Genomic DNA, 14505 nt, shown 5'->3' with positions numbered 1-14505 from the left:
CATTTTCTACAATAAGTTTTTTTTTCATTCTATGGGTGTCATATGATTTGGAACGCAAAATTATCGACACGTGCACAGGTGGAATCGTAATTCCATCAATTGTTTGACATTGTTTTCTTGAAAAATGTGTGCGATAATATTTCGTGAGCTTCAATTAGAATTGTCTTCGTATGTGGATTGAATTATATCATTAATGTATTGCTGATGTGACCATACTCGAAAAGTATATAGAAGATGCGCTCGATTCGTTTGTCAATCAAACAGCTCGTCAATTTTCTTCGATTAACACGTTTACAGTACACTTTTGATAGTTCGAAGCTGGAAAAATGCTGGGTCAAAGATCTTTCACACTGCTGCTCGTTGGCTTGGTGGTATCGGAGGTGAGACGACAAACATTTTGGATCGAATCTTTTACATTTGAATCTTTTTGTGGACAATTTGTGATAATTCTTTCGAAACTCATTTCATTGATGAAAAAATGTCCATTTTAAAGTTTTTCAATTAAAAAATCTTCCACAAAAAAAATCGAATGAACAACAGTTGAAAACCATTACAATCTCATCCATTGTTCCATTCCAATTTAATCACTTTGTTTTATTTCCACAGTTCCAGATCGTGGATGTGATTGGAGCACCATCTGGGGGAAACGGTAAGATTGAAGCTCCATTTCTTTATCAAGTTTCACTCACACAGCACACGTCACTGTACGCAACAATTTCTTTCGATTCACTTCACTGATTTTCTATTGTTCAACTTTTAGTAAACGAAAAAGACATAAATGGAGAGGCAGCTCTGCATAAAGCTGCTCAAACTGGTAATTTCGAGTATTTGTGTTTTTAAAAAATGCTTTGTTCAATCTACTTCTTTATTTTTCAGGTAATGTGAAGGAAGCTCAAAAACTCATCGATCAAGGAGCCGAAATTGATATTGAAAATAATTCGGAGGATACACCTCTTCATTTAGCTGCTTCCCATGGTAATGTTGAATCTTGATTTTCATTGAATAAACGATTGATTTTTTTATCGTAAAGTTCAAAACAAATTTTGGACCGATCCTTCTTAGACTACTTTTTGATGGGAAATTCGAAAATGCAATCGTTTTTAGTCAAAAAGTAGGTGCACTGCCTTGATTTGGGCAGTTGTGTTGTGATTGTGCTGTTTTTTTACCCTTTTTCGTCAATATTACCTCCCTAATGCCAATTCTGTGCCAGATAAGTGAAACCTGTTATATCTATGTATATAAAACTGAATGTGTGTCTGTGTGTGTATGTAGCCAGTTATCTCTGCTATCAAGGAGGGCGATAGTCCAACAAGTGACGCTCCAACAACTGTGCATTTCAGGCCAAATATCAAAAACGCCAGTTTTTGCGTCACGAAGCTCCAACTTGCCACCTTTCCAACGCCGGTCTAAGTGCCCCGATTGGTCCAAAAACGAAAAAGTTATGGGCATTGGCAGTTTGATCTTGATTTTTTATGAAAGTATTGATTTGTGCGTCCGTCCGTCCGTTCGTGTGTCCGAAAACTTTTTTGACCCCCACAGATTCCGGTGCCGATACGCCTAAGCTGTAGCTGGTGTCAGGCCACATAGAAACCCGTCCTCAGATTGACATTTGCATTACAGGAGAGCTGGCTATGGCTTCACTAGCCCGCATGTATACGATATTTTCAAGTATTTATTTCGCACACTGGATCAACTCAGACACCCATCGGGCAAAGTCAGCTCGTAGTTATTTGAGAAGACCTTCAAAAAGTTCCATACACACATGCCAATGTTTATGTGATATAAAAGAAAAAAGTCGATTTTTATGAAAAATCGACCCCCTTAAATTTCACACCAAACGCGATTTCTCAAAAATCAGCCCGACAATCTTTTACCAAAAACTGAGCGTTTGTAGCCGGCCACCATACCAACAAAATGGCATATGCCGCATGTCTGGGAAAATTCGTATTTCGAAGATCTGGGCATAGGCAATTCATCAATGAACGGAATTTGTACGAAGAGTCGCATTCTACGATGAAATTGGTGCCGAAAACACGCATCTACTGGCTGGAAAGGCTCACGAAAGACCATATCCGCTCAATTTTCGACGAGAAATCGATTAAAAGTGGTCACAATGCGATCTGAGGGCATTTTATCGTCGAAAAATAGGTCGGATTGAAGTGAATTTTTCAACTTGCTCTATTTTCACTGAAAATGACATTTTTGTTCGGAAAACACGTGAAATAGACCTCTGACGACATTTTGGTCTTAGAAAACTGCTATTTTTTTGTGAAAATAATGGGAGTCCACGAACACTTGAATATCCATTTCGTTGTCATTTTGGTCATAAATCGGCATTTTGGCATCTGAATGTATGAAATTGAACTTTTGCTCGGGGAACACATAAAAAAATGCACTTTCCAGAGCTTTGGTGGTTGGGAACTAATATCTTTTAATGAAATAATGAGAATCCACAATCGTTTCAACACTCTTTTTATGGTTATTTTGAAATTTAATCATATTTTACCGCATTTTATAATGTGCAATTAGAGGAAATTGGGATTTTTTCAATGGTAGTGGAAATTAGATAGTGCAATCTCCAGAACTTGTGAAATTAGAATGCCAATGTGTTACCCAGAAAATTGCAATTTCCTCATAATAAGACTTTAAAATAGACATACTTCTGGTAAAAATGTATTTTTCCAAAAAAAAAAGCCTTACAAAAGTAGTGATATCGGATGAAAAACCTCTAGACGAGGTTGAAATGGAGTGACGCTCCGTGCGTGGATTTACCACTCAAAATGACTGATATCATTTTGAGTGACGCTAGGACGCTGGTTTATCTCTGGATACAAAGTTCAAAAGTATTTTTCGCATTCTTTATTGTGAAAATTTACTCACAATAAGGAAAAATATCTTGCGTCACGACTTTTGATTTTAGATCAAGTTTTCAAGCGTTTTGTCGTCTAAAAGTCGTGACGCGATATTTTTCCTTATTGTGAGTAAATTTTCACAATAGTGAATGCGAAAAATACTTTTGAACCTCGTATGTAGTGATAATACAGCGTCCTAGCGTCAAAATGACTGATATCATTTTGAGTGGTAAATCCACGCACAGGAGCGTCACTCCATTTTAACCTCGTCTAGAGTCTTTTCATCTGATATAATAATAATAGAATAGACTCTACATTTCATGTAGTGCCTTAAAAGCGGCAACAACATTGTCTTTACACAAACAGAAAATAACAATAATTTAACTATGTCTTGCTCAATCGATGTGAGTGTACTAAAATTAATTTCTTGCTGTATCGAGTACTATAGTTTACTATACAGTTCACTATATAGCTGTCCCTTTTCCGCTCATTCATCATCGACATTTTTCCGCTCAACTTTTCTGTATTACATTTTCGCTCCAAACCGTTCATATGCGTATTTTGCTCATTTTTTGTGAAACAGTCATATTTTTCGACCATAAATCCATATGAACCTGTATAAAATCAAACTCAGAATCGATTCGCCGTCGAAAATTAAGCAGAAATACGTGATCAGACGTTTCGAAAATCGAATTTTTCAGAGGTGTTCAGAACGACTTCTATGCAAATGTCCACTTTTTGGCGATTTTTCCAGATATTTTGTCAAATTCGAAGGTGAAATCGCTGTGCTATGATGGCAATTGACCAGATATGAAAATTTCGTGAAAATTTAGCTCAGATTTGACCATTTTCAAGCAGATATAAAACGAATTACATACGTAATCCAAACTTCTCCGCGGCAATTTGGTTTACCTCCCGCTTAGTATTTAACCAAAATTTCAATAAAAACTTTTCATAGCACTTCTGAGCTGGAAAAATAACTATTTTGACCATTTTCCATATAAAAATGTCATTTTCGAACAGAATTTCAAAAAGTTCAAGAAATGTCGGTTTTGGACCAAATTTATCTCTAGGGCATCTAGGTGCTTGGTTGTTCGAAGGTTCCCATTATTTTTGCAAAAAAAACATTAGTTTACCTTGACCAAAACCCTGAAAATGGCTTTCTGTGTGATTTTTTATACAAAAGTCTATTTTTCGAGGAAAATTTCAAGAAATGTTGATTTTGCACCAAATTTATGGGCAAGTAGGTGTTCGGTTGTTCACAGACTCCCATTATTTTTGCAAACAAAATGGCAGTTTGCCTTGATCGAAACCCTCAAAAATGCTTTTTTCGGGTACTTCTCGTACAAAAGTGTCATTTTTCAAGGTTTTTCAGGTCCTCAGTCGGAGGCTTATGGTACGAAATTGGTAAATCAGAATGGGCTCAAAATCAATCCCAAGCTTTGTCTCGACATGCCAAAACTTTTGGCTTTTACAGATCTCAATTATCTTGTCAACTTTTTGAGATAATCGGCGAACAAAAAGCTCGGACGCGGACGCGAACGACGCCATACGCACATCGCTATTTTGCACATATTTCATAGTAAACAACATGTTTTTGGGGGTAGATAGGTCTTGATCGATAGGATTTCATCCCATCTACATTGCCTAGTTTACAGATATGTGCTTTTTCAAGTTTGGCGTGACGTTATAATGATCCGAAAGAGGAGATGTCATGAAATTTTGGCTAGTAAAACCAATACTTTTCCATACAAACAAAGTTTGCGGAAAAGTAAAATGGTGTCTACCAACATGCACTAGGTCGAAATATTTGGAAAATTGGACAAAAATGGCGATTCTTTGTGATTTTAAGGCTCTAAATCGACCCTAAAATCGAAAAAGACTCGTTTGAAAGTTTTTTTTTTGTCGTAATTTTTCACGAGGAATCCGATGGGAGTGTCAGAAATTCATTATCAGATGTGAAAAATCCGAATATTGTACTAAATATTGTCATGTTTTGGCATTTTCGAGCTCTCCACGCCAATCGATTTCGCTGACTCCCAGATGGGAAAAGTGGCAAAATGCTAGAATTTTTTTTTCTCTCGAAACGAGCTATCAAATGCGCGCCCGCCATTTCTGGTCAGCGCCGGATTTCAAAATCGACCTACCCTAGTGTCTAGCTTCATAAATGATATGATCGAGTCCACGTGGTAAAGTTCTGCCTACTATTCTTTGCAATTTGCGCAAAAAACCTTCTTTCGACATGGTGAAATGGAGTTGAACTGACAGCTCACACGGGCATTCGTGTAGATTCATGTATTCGAAATACCATATAAAATGTGTGTATACATTCGCGCGGCATTCACAGCGCATTTGCGTGATGTTTGTATTCGAATGTTTACATATATTTTGTTTGGAAGCATTGCGAATGCTCGTGTTTAAATACGAATAAACAAATTTTTTTACAATCGAGTAAACATTTTCGAATACTCATAAGCCCCTAGCGAAAAACCATGAAAAAATGGCAAATCTTGACCTCCCAGAATTTAATTCTGAAAAAAGTACAGGGTGGAAGTAGTAATTTCTTTTCGGTTAAGTGAAGAACGAAGTCGAGGTGGGTCGACTTTTAAGCAAAAAAACTGGAGAATGGTTGTGTATAGCCATGGCGAAATAAGAAAATACAGACGATTTAGTATGCGCTGTTAAGCGTGTGGTTTATTACATGGTTTGTAGTGTACTGATTGGAATGAGAATTCAACATGAAGTTGATACAGTTATTTATATTTATATTTTATTAAACACCGCCAAGCTCTGGCTGAATATAATGTGGGTTTTGATTGAGGTTTGGCCGGAAAAGAGTGCAGGACTGTTACATATTTAAAATAATAAACAATTACTAGCAATAGGTTTCGACAACTATCAGTTCTCGCCTCGTTAAAAACCTGGCTCTTTTCGTACATCATGCGGTATTCACAATAGTAGGAACATGAAAACTAAAACAGTCATACAACCAAGATGGAAATGCTTGATATTAGTCTATAGTAAACGGTCCAGGATAACCTTTGGTAAACGTTTCCAAAGGGACAAAGGCTATGTGAAGCGTTAATTGTTACGCGTTGAATTTAAGACTGCAAAAGTCGTCACTCAATTTATCAGATAGATAAATTGATGAGAAGTTTTACGTCGGTTAAGGTAGATCCATGTTGATTGCAGAGTGCATTGAGTTGACATGGACCATGATTTGAAACGTATGATAAATAATTCAAAATTGACTTCAAAGATAAGAATAATAACTCGCCAACTCGTGGATGGCTACAACAAAGCACAAAATCAAAAAAATAAAAATTTACAATAAATAAGTGTAAACATCACAGATAAGTATCATCCTTTCAATACACTAAAAGAATGTATGGAAAAAATTCGTCAGTCTTTAATTATTGATTTTGCTGTGTGGTCCGTGTGAGATGAGTTGACTTCCACGTGGGTGGTTGGAACCTGGGACAGACCCGCTCATGTTTGTTGCAATCAGAAGCAACCAAATGGCACCCGGGCTGGGTTGGTAAATTTTCGTATTTGGAGCGACGTGTAAGTAATTTACGTAAGAAACATGTATCTTACGTTTATTACGTAAGAAACCTCAACGCATGTAAGAAACTCTAAAACGCTCCAAAAAGTGCAGGGTTATAGACAAAAACCGACTATTCTCGTTTGTTTTAAGCATTCAAAGTATACAGAGTACATACATGCTGGTTCTACAGCGTTTGCCTTTTAAATAATTAATAAATATATTATTCATGCAAAAGTTTGAAACCACCAGCTATTTTTTCATAAAGAGTGTGGTTTTTCGCAGTGATACTTGATAACAGTGTGAAGCCAAATGAATTTTTGCATGCTTTTTATATTTGATTTAAATAATGTTATAATCATAGCTTCTGATGAGGGTCCGCAGGGTCCGTATTACCCCCCTTGAGTGCGCTAAATAAATTACCCCTCTCTGATTTTAGAAAAATTCTGTTTACTCCACTAAAAATTTGTCTCTTATTAAATTAAAGATGTATCACTGTTTTACATTGAATCTTTATTCAAAAACCATTTGTATTTTGCACTTTTTTTACTGATAATCACAATTGATTACTCATAAAAGTCACTTCACCTTTTTTCGAATAACACCAATTTCTATTTTGATCGTTTTTTCGCTTGATTTCGAGTAACTAAACTTGAGTATTTTGAAATCACATATAATGATATAATATTTCATATAACTGATTTTGAAGTGTATACAAATAATATACAAAATAAACTCTATACATATGTTCTTTTATCTTTTATACTCAAGAAAATTGATTTTGAAATGAATTTGTTCCGCAATTTTCCTTACAAAAATTAGATTTTACCCCCTCAATTTTATGGAAAACATTTGAAATTACCCCCCTACATTTTGATTGAAATTTGAAAATTTACCCCCCCCCCTCGGCGCGCGGTCGTCAGAAGCTATGGTTATAATAAATGTTAATCGTCTTCTATCAACTATTTATGGAAATATTTGCATAGTGATTCGGTAATTCTGCATTTCCATATAAATATATTTCCAAAAAATAGTTGATAGAAGACGATTGAAAACGTTGATTACATAATGAAATAATTACCAGCCAACCAAATGCGATAGATGGTCAGCTACGGCTGACGCTCGTTATCTAGATAATTTGCGTGCGGTGAACGCATATAGAACGCTCCGCTGACATTCCGTTTTTGTGACGAGCGATCTATCCAAATTCATGATAGAATCTATGAATTCGTTTGGATACCACGTCACAAAGTCAGAAAAATGATGAGCGGAGCGTTCTATTCTGGATAACGAGCGTCAGCCGTAGCTGACCATCTATCTCGTTTGGTTGGCTGATAATTACATGAAGAATATTTAATTCACTTTTTGTTCATCATCAGAATTAATTTTTTACATAACGAAAGAACAAAACTAAAATAGAATACAAATTTTCTTCATTTCCAATTGAAAATCTTTTGTTTTTTGCATGCATTCTTTATGAAAAAATCATTCTTCAGAGTTTCTTGCAGGTTTCTTACAAATTCATGTAAATTACATGATTTTTCATAGGTAAATTACATGATGTAATATACGTAACTTTGATGTAATTTACATCGTCGAGTTTCTTACGTACCAACCAAGCACCCGGGCAGTATGCTTTGTCCTTGGGAATTCGTCCGCTTGGGATCATGGATCAGGTTAAACGGCAACATGAAAATCGAAATTTCATCATTAATGTGGGCAGTATCAAGGTGTTCTCGTAGAGAACACATACAAAAAATGTGGTTACCTGATGAAAAATTGACTAGGCGGCCAGGTAGTCATTTGAGCTTGCAAAGCGATCCAAAAGTGGTGTCCGTCATTTTGCGAACCGATGATGCAAAATTCTTCTTTGAGGTCGCTGCTGTGAACAGTTCCGGCACCATGTTCGCCATTTTGCACATTTGAGGAATTGGAGCTTCGCGCACCAGCTTCATGTGCTTGTCATTGACCCTGAATTGCTCGCTGTGTCTCAATGAACGCCCATCATTAAATGAGACTTTGTCACTAACCGTCGGACAGTTAGCGTTACCGTTGATGATGTCGTAGAAAAAACTCAATGACGCGTTGACACGTCGACGGCGAAGACTAATCATGTTCAAGTCTGACAATCGTTGCTCGTACGGTGTGATTGAGTATTGGTTATGCACGGATGGGTATTCTCGACGAGCGTACATAGTGAATTGGCGTTGCACGGATTCAATTTTGTCGCTGTGGATCTTGTGGAATGGAAGCCATACCATGGCGCAGTAATCGAGGTGAGACTGAACCAATGCAAAATACAGCGACTTTAGTGTGGTAACGTCAGTGATGTCATGGCAAAAGCGCTTGACAAAGCCAAGTGCAGCCGTTGCCTTCGAAGTGACCATGTCAATGTGTTTGGCAAATGATAGTTTTCTGTCAATTAGAACACCCAAGTCCTTGTGTTCAGTCACTTTGTCGAAGGTGTGGTCGCCATAGGTGTAGCTTGTTTCCAAATGCTGACGTTTCTTGTAGATAGATAGCACTGCACATTTTTTGAGGTTAAGGTGCAGCAGATTCACGTCACACCAATGTTTAAGTTTGTCGATGGCTTGCTGTAGCATCTCCGAATCTTGCTGAGACTTGATGATTTTGGCTATTTTGATATCATCAGCAAACAGTAATATCATGATGTCTGGGGGCATTTGATCCACGATGTCGTTGATAAACAGCAGGAACAGTGTTGGGCCAAGGTGGCTCCCCTGTGGGACACCCGACGACGCTGTAAAATCATCCGATTCTTTTGCTCCATGCTTGACAAATTGAATGTGATTTTCGAGGTACGACTTAAGCCATTCCAGCAAGTTTTGAGGTAGATTGAATGTTTTCAACTTCTGGATCAAAATGCTGTGATCGACCCTATCAAAGGCTTTCGTAAAGTCCGTGTACAGGACATCAACTTGAGCTCCAGTGTTTAAGCCACTCTGGGCGTAGTACACAAACTCGGTAAGGTTTGATGCTGTAGATCGTCCTTTCATAAATCCATGTTGGTTGGGCGAGATGCGATCACGAACAGTTTCAAGCAATTTTACGTTGACGAGGTGCTCGAAGAATTTAGCGATTGTTGGTAGTTTTGCTATGCACCTGTAGTTTTCAATGTCCGATCTGGCGCCCTTTTTGAATATGGGTGATACACTCGATCGTTTCCACTCGTCGGGAAAAATGCCAGATGAAAGCGACTCATTGAAGATCTTAGTCAACGGACTAGCAAGCGTTGGAGCACACTCCTTCAAAATCAGAGGATGAATACCGTCAGGTCCAACACCTTTCTTGGCATTGACCTTCGTCATTTCAGTCATGACAAAATCTAGGTCAAGCTGGAAACAAGAGGTGTTCTCAGACTGAGGTGACGGTTGATTATTTGGTGTCGTAGATGTGGAGTAATTGCTCCCGAAGAAGTCCGCAAATAAATTTGCTTGCTCCGATTCGCTGGATGTCTTGGAGTCGCCGAATCGCATGGTTTTCGGTATGTTATCAGTGCTCTTTTTAGAGTCAACATATTGCCAAGACGAAGATGGATCACTTTTCAAGTTTGATTTCATTTTGTCGACATATTGATTGTAAAGCTCGGTATTTTTTTTGACACAATAATATTATAGCTGTGCTAACACTGTTTTCAACACTTCCACGTCTTGTTTCAAATCAAAACTCCTCAACAATCACAACAATCATTAAATTTTCTCAATGCTATAACAATAAATTAAGTCTTTCTCAACAAAAAAAGAAGAGAATTAATTATTACTATTCTGAGAGTGGAATGATATTTAACTGTAAACGCAAACTTTCGAATCTGATTTTTGGCAAAGGTTGTGTAAAAATATCAGCTAATTGTTTTTCAGTACAAATTCCTTTTACGCTAAATACATTTTGTGCAACATTTTCTCTAATTGAATGATATTTGACTTCAATGTGTTTTGTTCGCTTGTGCAGTACTGGATTCTTGATGATTTTGACTGCACTTTCGTTGTCCACAAAAAGCGTTGGCAAATTCGAAACGGTTGTTTCATCCACTTCTCCAAGTAAGCGTTTTTGCCAGATCAATTCTCTTGATGCGAGTGATGCCGCGATGTATTCTGATTCAGCTGTCGAGTGTGACACTGATGATTGTCTTTCAGAACACCAACTTACTATCCCTTTTCCAAGTAATAGACAGTAACCTGTGGTTGACCTTTGTGTTTCGGTACAACCAGCGTAATCGGCATCACTGTAAATAGAAAACTTCAAATTGTTAGCATTTTCACTTGAAAACAATATACCATAGTTGCTGGTTCCTTTCAAGTATTTCAGTATCCCTTTCACTGCTGTCACATGAGCATTTTTGGGTTGTTCCATGAATCGGCTGACGTAACCAACACTGTTGGTCCAACAGCAAAACTGATATCTGGTCGAGTCCCAATTGCCAGATAAATCAGAGATCCAACCACTTGTCGATACGGGAACTTCACGTTCGATACCTCCTCTGCTGCCTCCAACACTTGCTGATGATTCACCGGTGTTGCCACAGGATGTGAGTCTTCGAAGCCAAACTTGTTCAACACCCTGTTGGTGTATGATGGTTGACTCAAATGTATCGATCCATCCGACATTCGATTTATTTCGAATCCAAGAAAGTAGTTGGCATCAAACACTTTAATTTCGAAATGTGTTTGTAAATGCCCCATGACTGGCTGTATGCATGACTCGCTCGTGGAAATGATTATACCATCGTCGATAAAAATGGCTAAATATGTTGTATCGTTGCCACTTTTTCGAATGTAAACACATGCGTCCGCCTTACTTTCTTTAAATTCGAAGTCGGTGATGAACTTTTTAAACTTTGCATTCCAACACCGTTGCGCTTGCTTCAATCCGTATAGGCTCTTCGTCAGCGTACACACTCGATTCGTGCCATCTTCAAAGCCGATTGGCTGCCGCATATACACCTTCTCTGTCAAATCGCCGCACAGAAAGGCTGTTTTGACATCGAATTGTTTCATAAACATTCCTCTCTCGGCAGCAATTGCCAATAGTGTTCGTACTGAAGCAAATTTCACCACTGGGCTAAAAGTTTCAGTGTAATCGATTCCATAACACTGTGTGAAGCCGCGCGCCACCAAACGCGCTTTATAACGGTCGACTGCGTTGTTTTGATTACGTTTTATACGAAAAACCCAGCGATTATCAACTGCACGCTGTCCCTTCGGAAGATTTGTCATCTCCCACGTTCGATTTTTAATCAATGAATCATACTCCTCGTTCATTGCTTGAACCCATTCCTTACTTCTTTCATCGTTTACGGCTTCATTGTAAGTCGTAGGTTCCGAAGTTGATGCCAAAAATGCACAAACTGCAATGCTTGCACCTGAACGTGTACGTGAATTAACAACATTCGATGTTTGAACGTCAAAAAAATTGTTCGATGTCGATGGAATATCTTCAATTTCAGTTTCGTTGCCCGAGCTACCCGTTGATGAAACACAAACGCACAATCACTTCATTGTCATTGTCTTCATTGCCGTATTCACACACATTTTTATCCGTGTTATTGTTTTTAGAATCATTTTGATCAAAAATAATATCGTGAACTGTTGTTACTGTTCTTTTGCTGGGATTCTAAACGCGATATCCCTTTATATTTTCACCATAACCAACAAACAAACATTTTTCGGCTTTTTCGTCCAATTTGTGCCGTTTTTGCTTTGGAACGTGAACATACACCACCGAACCGAACGATTTGAAATGTCCGAAGTCCAATCGTTTACCGAACCACATTTCACACGGCGTTTTGTTTGGTACTGAACTTGTTCCCGTGCAATTTATCACATACACAGCGGTATTTGCCGCTTCAGCCCACAACATTTTATTCAAACTACGTGCATGTAGCATTGTACGCAATGCTTCGACAATTGTCCAATTTTCACGTTCAACCGAGCCATTCTACTCCGGTGTGTAAGCCACTGTGCGTTGATACACCATTCCCTTTTCCGCAAAAAATGTTTTTAACTCGATATTATTGAACTCGGATCCTTGGTCCGATCTGAATTTTAGAATTTTATGCTCTGTTTGATTATGTACTAATTCAACGAATGTTTTAATTGTCGATGACACTTCTGACTTTGCTTTCAAGAAGTATATAAATCGCATGTGTGAGTAATCGTCTTTCACAACACCAACAAGTACCGTGCGCCACTGAGTGAATTTACCTCAAACGGACCACATAAATATGTATGTATTAATTCCCCGCACTTATTTATTCTTTGGTTTCGACCTTTGAACGGCAGCCGATGATGCTTTCCTCATAGGGAAAGTGCCACAATACATTTCAAATGTAAGCCATTTGACACATAGCAGTCAATGCCATCTTAATTCCAACTCATTGAATCATTGAATTTTTGGGCAACTTTTTTTAAACGTATATAGCTTTATTAGAATATAATCAACTTGACGACGACGCTAACAGCTTCCCAATGGGCCATTACTACGCGTTAGCCAAAATGTATTGTTTTGCAATGGTTACTCGATGCATTTGCCAAAATACTATGATTTCTGTACTCTCTTCTACGATGTGTGTGCAGAGAAGCTGCTAGTGTCGCCGTAAAGTTGATTATATTCAACTCAAGTCACACAAGATGAAAAAAGTTGCTCGAATTATTCGATGATTCAATAAGATGGTTTAGAGATGTCGTTGGCTGTCTTTTGGTATTCCAGCAATATATTTATGGCTTGCCTAACACACATGAAACACATTGAAAATTCGGATCGTCGATGAAATCAATACCGCTTCGTTTGAGAAACCGTCGAACGTGCGCGACGTGCTGATGTGCCAATCGTTCGTGCCACACTTGTATGCTCTCTCCGCTTACCAATACTGATGCACATGCGACCGATGCTGCTTGACTTCGATGAGCATTTTATATAGTGTACTCTGTCACACACCCATTGCAATCACATTGCCGCCTCTTTGAAAACGACATTCATTCGAATTTGCAACATATTCGTAGCCTTTGTCACAACAGCTGCCTTGCGAAAATAAATTCATATGCAATTTTGGCACAAACAACACGATACCTATTAATGTCCAAAAAATTATGCGACTAAAAAAAAATCACGTTTCTTCACGACTCCTTTGTACTTCGATTTCTATCTCTTTCGCTCTGCTGGGCCCATAACCACTGGAGAATGGTTGTGTATAGCGATGGCGAAATAAGAAAAGACAGACGATTTAGTATGCGCTGTTAAGCGTGCGGTTTATTGCATGGTTTGTAGTGAACTGATTGGAATGAGAATTCAACATGAAGTTGATACAGTTGATTTGACACAATAATATTATAGCTGTGGTAACACCGTTTTCAACAAAAACAAAAGAATTTTTTTTCCATATCTATCTGACTTTTTTCACTTTTTATACATTAAACCCACTTTCCTGGGCCTGAATGGGCCCGGATGGGGTGGTCGTAGAAGAATTTGTTGTAGCCCCATCCATTATCTAATTTTTTGGCTTTGCGAGTTTTTGGCCATAGCAAGTTTATACACCAAGTTCAAGCAAAATCGGAGAGGTCAAATCCACTCTTTGTTACACTTGGTGTGGAATCGTCGATTACACGATTGCTGTGCTCCGGAATGGTGTCCATATACGTTTCTACACTTTAAAAATGCTGTCAACGAGATTTTATGCGCTGTTTTCACTAAATAAAAGATTGATTTGATCTTATTTATCGATCAAAATTATTTTTCAGGTCATAAGAATGTCGCTGAACTTCTACTCAGTAAAGGAGCAAATTATGAAATGGAAAATAATTGGAATTATAAACCCCTTCATTTAGCTGCTTTGAATGGTAATGTTGATTATTTGTTCTCACTAAATAGGAAAACAGTTTTATTTTTTTCATCAATCTGTGTTATTTTTCAGGTCACAAGAATGTTGCCGAATTTCTCATTAGTAAGGGAGCCAATGTTAATAGTGAAAATACTGCGGAAAACACACCTCTTCATTTAGCTGCTTGGAATGGTAATAATTTGATACTTGTCTTTACTAATAGAAGATTGATTTGATCTTTTTCATCCATCTAAATTACTTTTTAGGTCATAGGA

Source organism: Sitodiplosis mosellana, unplaced genomic scaffold, assembly GCF_009176505.1.
Source record: "Sitodiplosis mosellana isolate CC-2019 unplaced genomic scaffold, AAFC_SMos_1.0 Smas_scaffold_6257, whole genome shotgun sequence".
Taxonomy (NCBI): Eukaryota; Metazoa; Arthropoda; class Insecta; order Diptera; family Cecidomyiidae; genus Sitodiplosis; species Sitodiplosis mosellana.
This window is presented reverse-complemented; position numbering follows the sequence as displayed.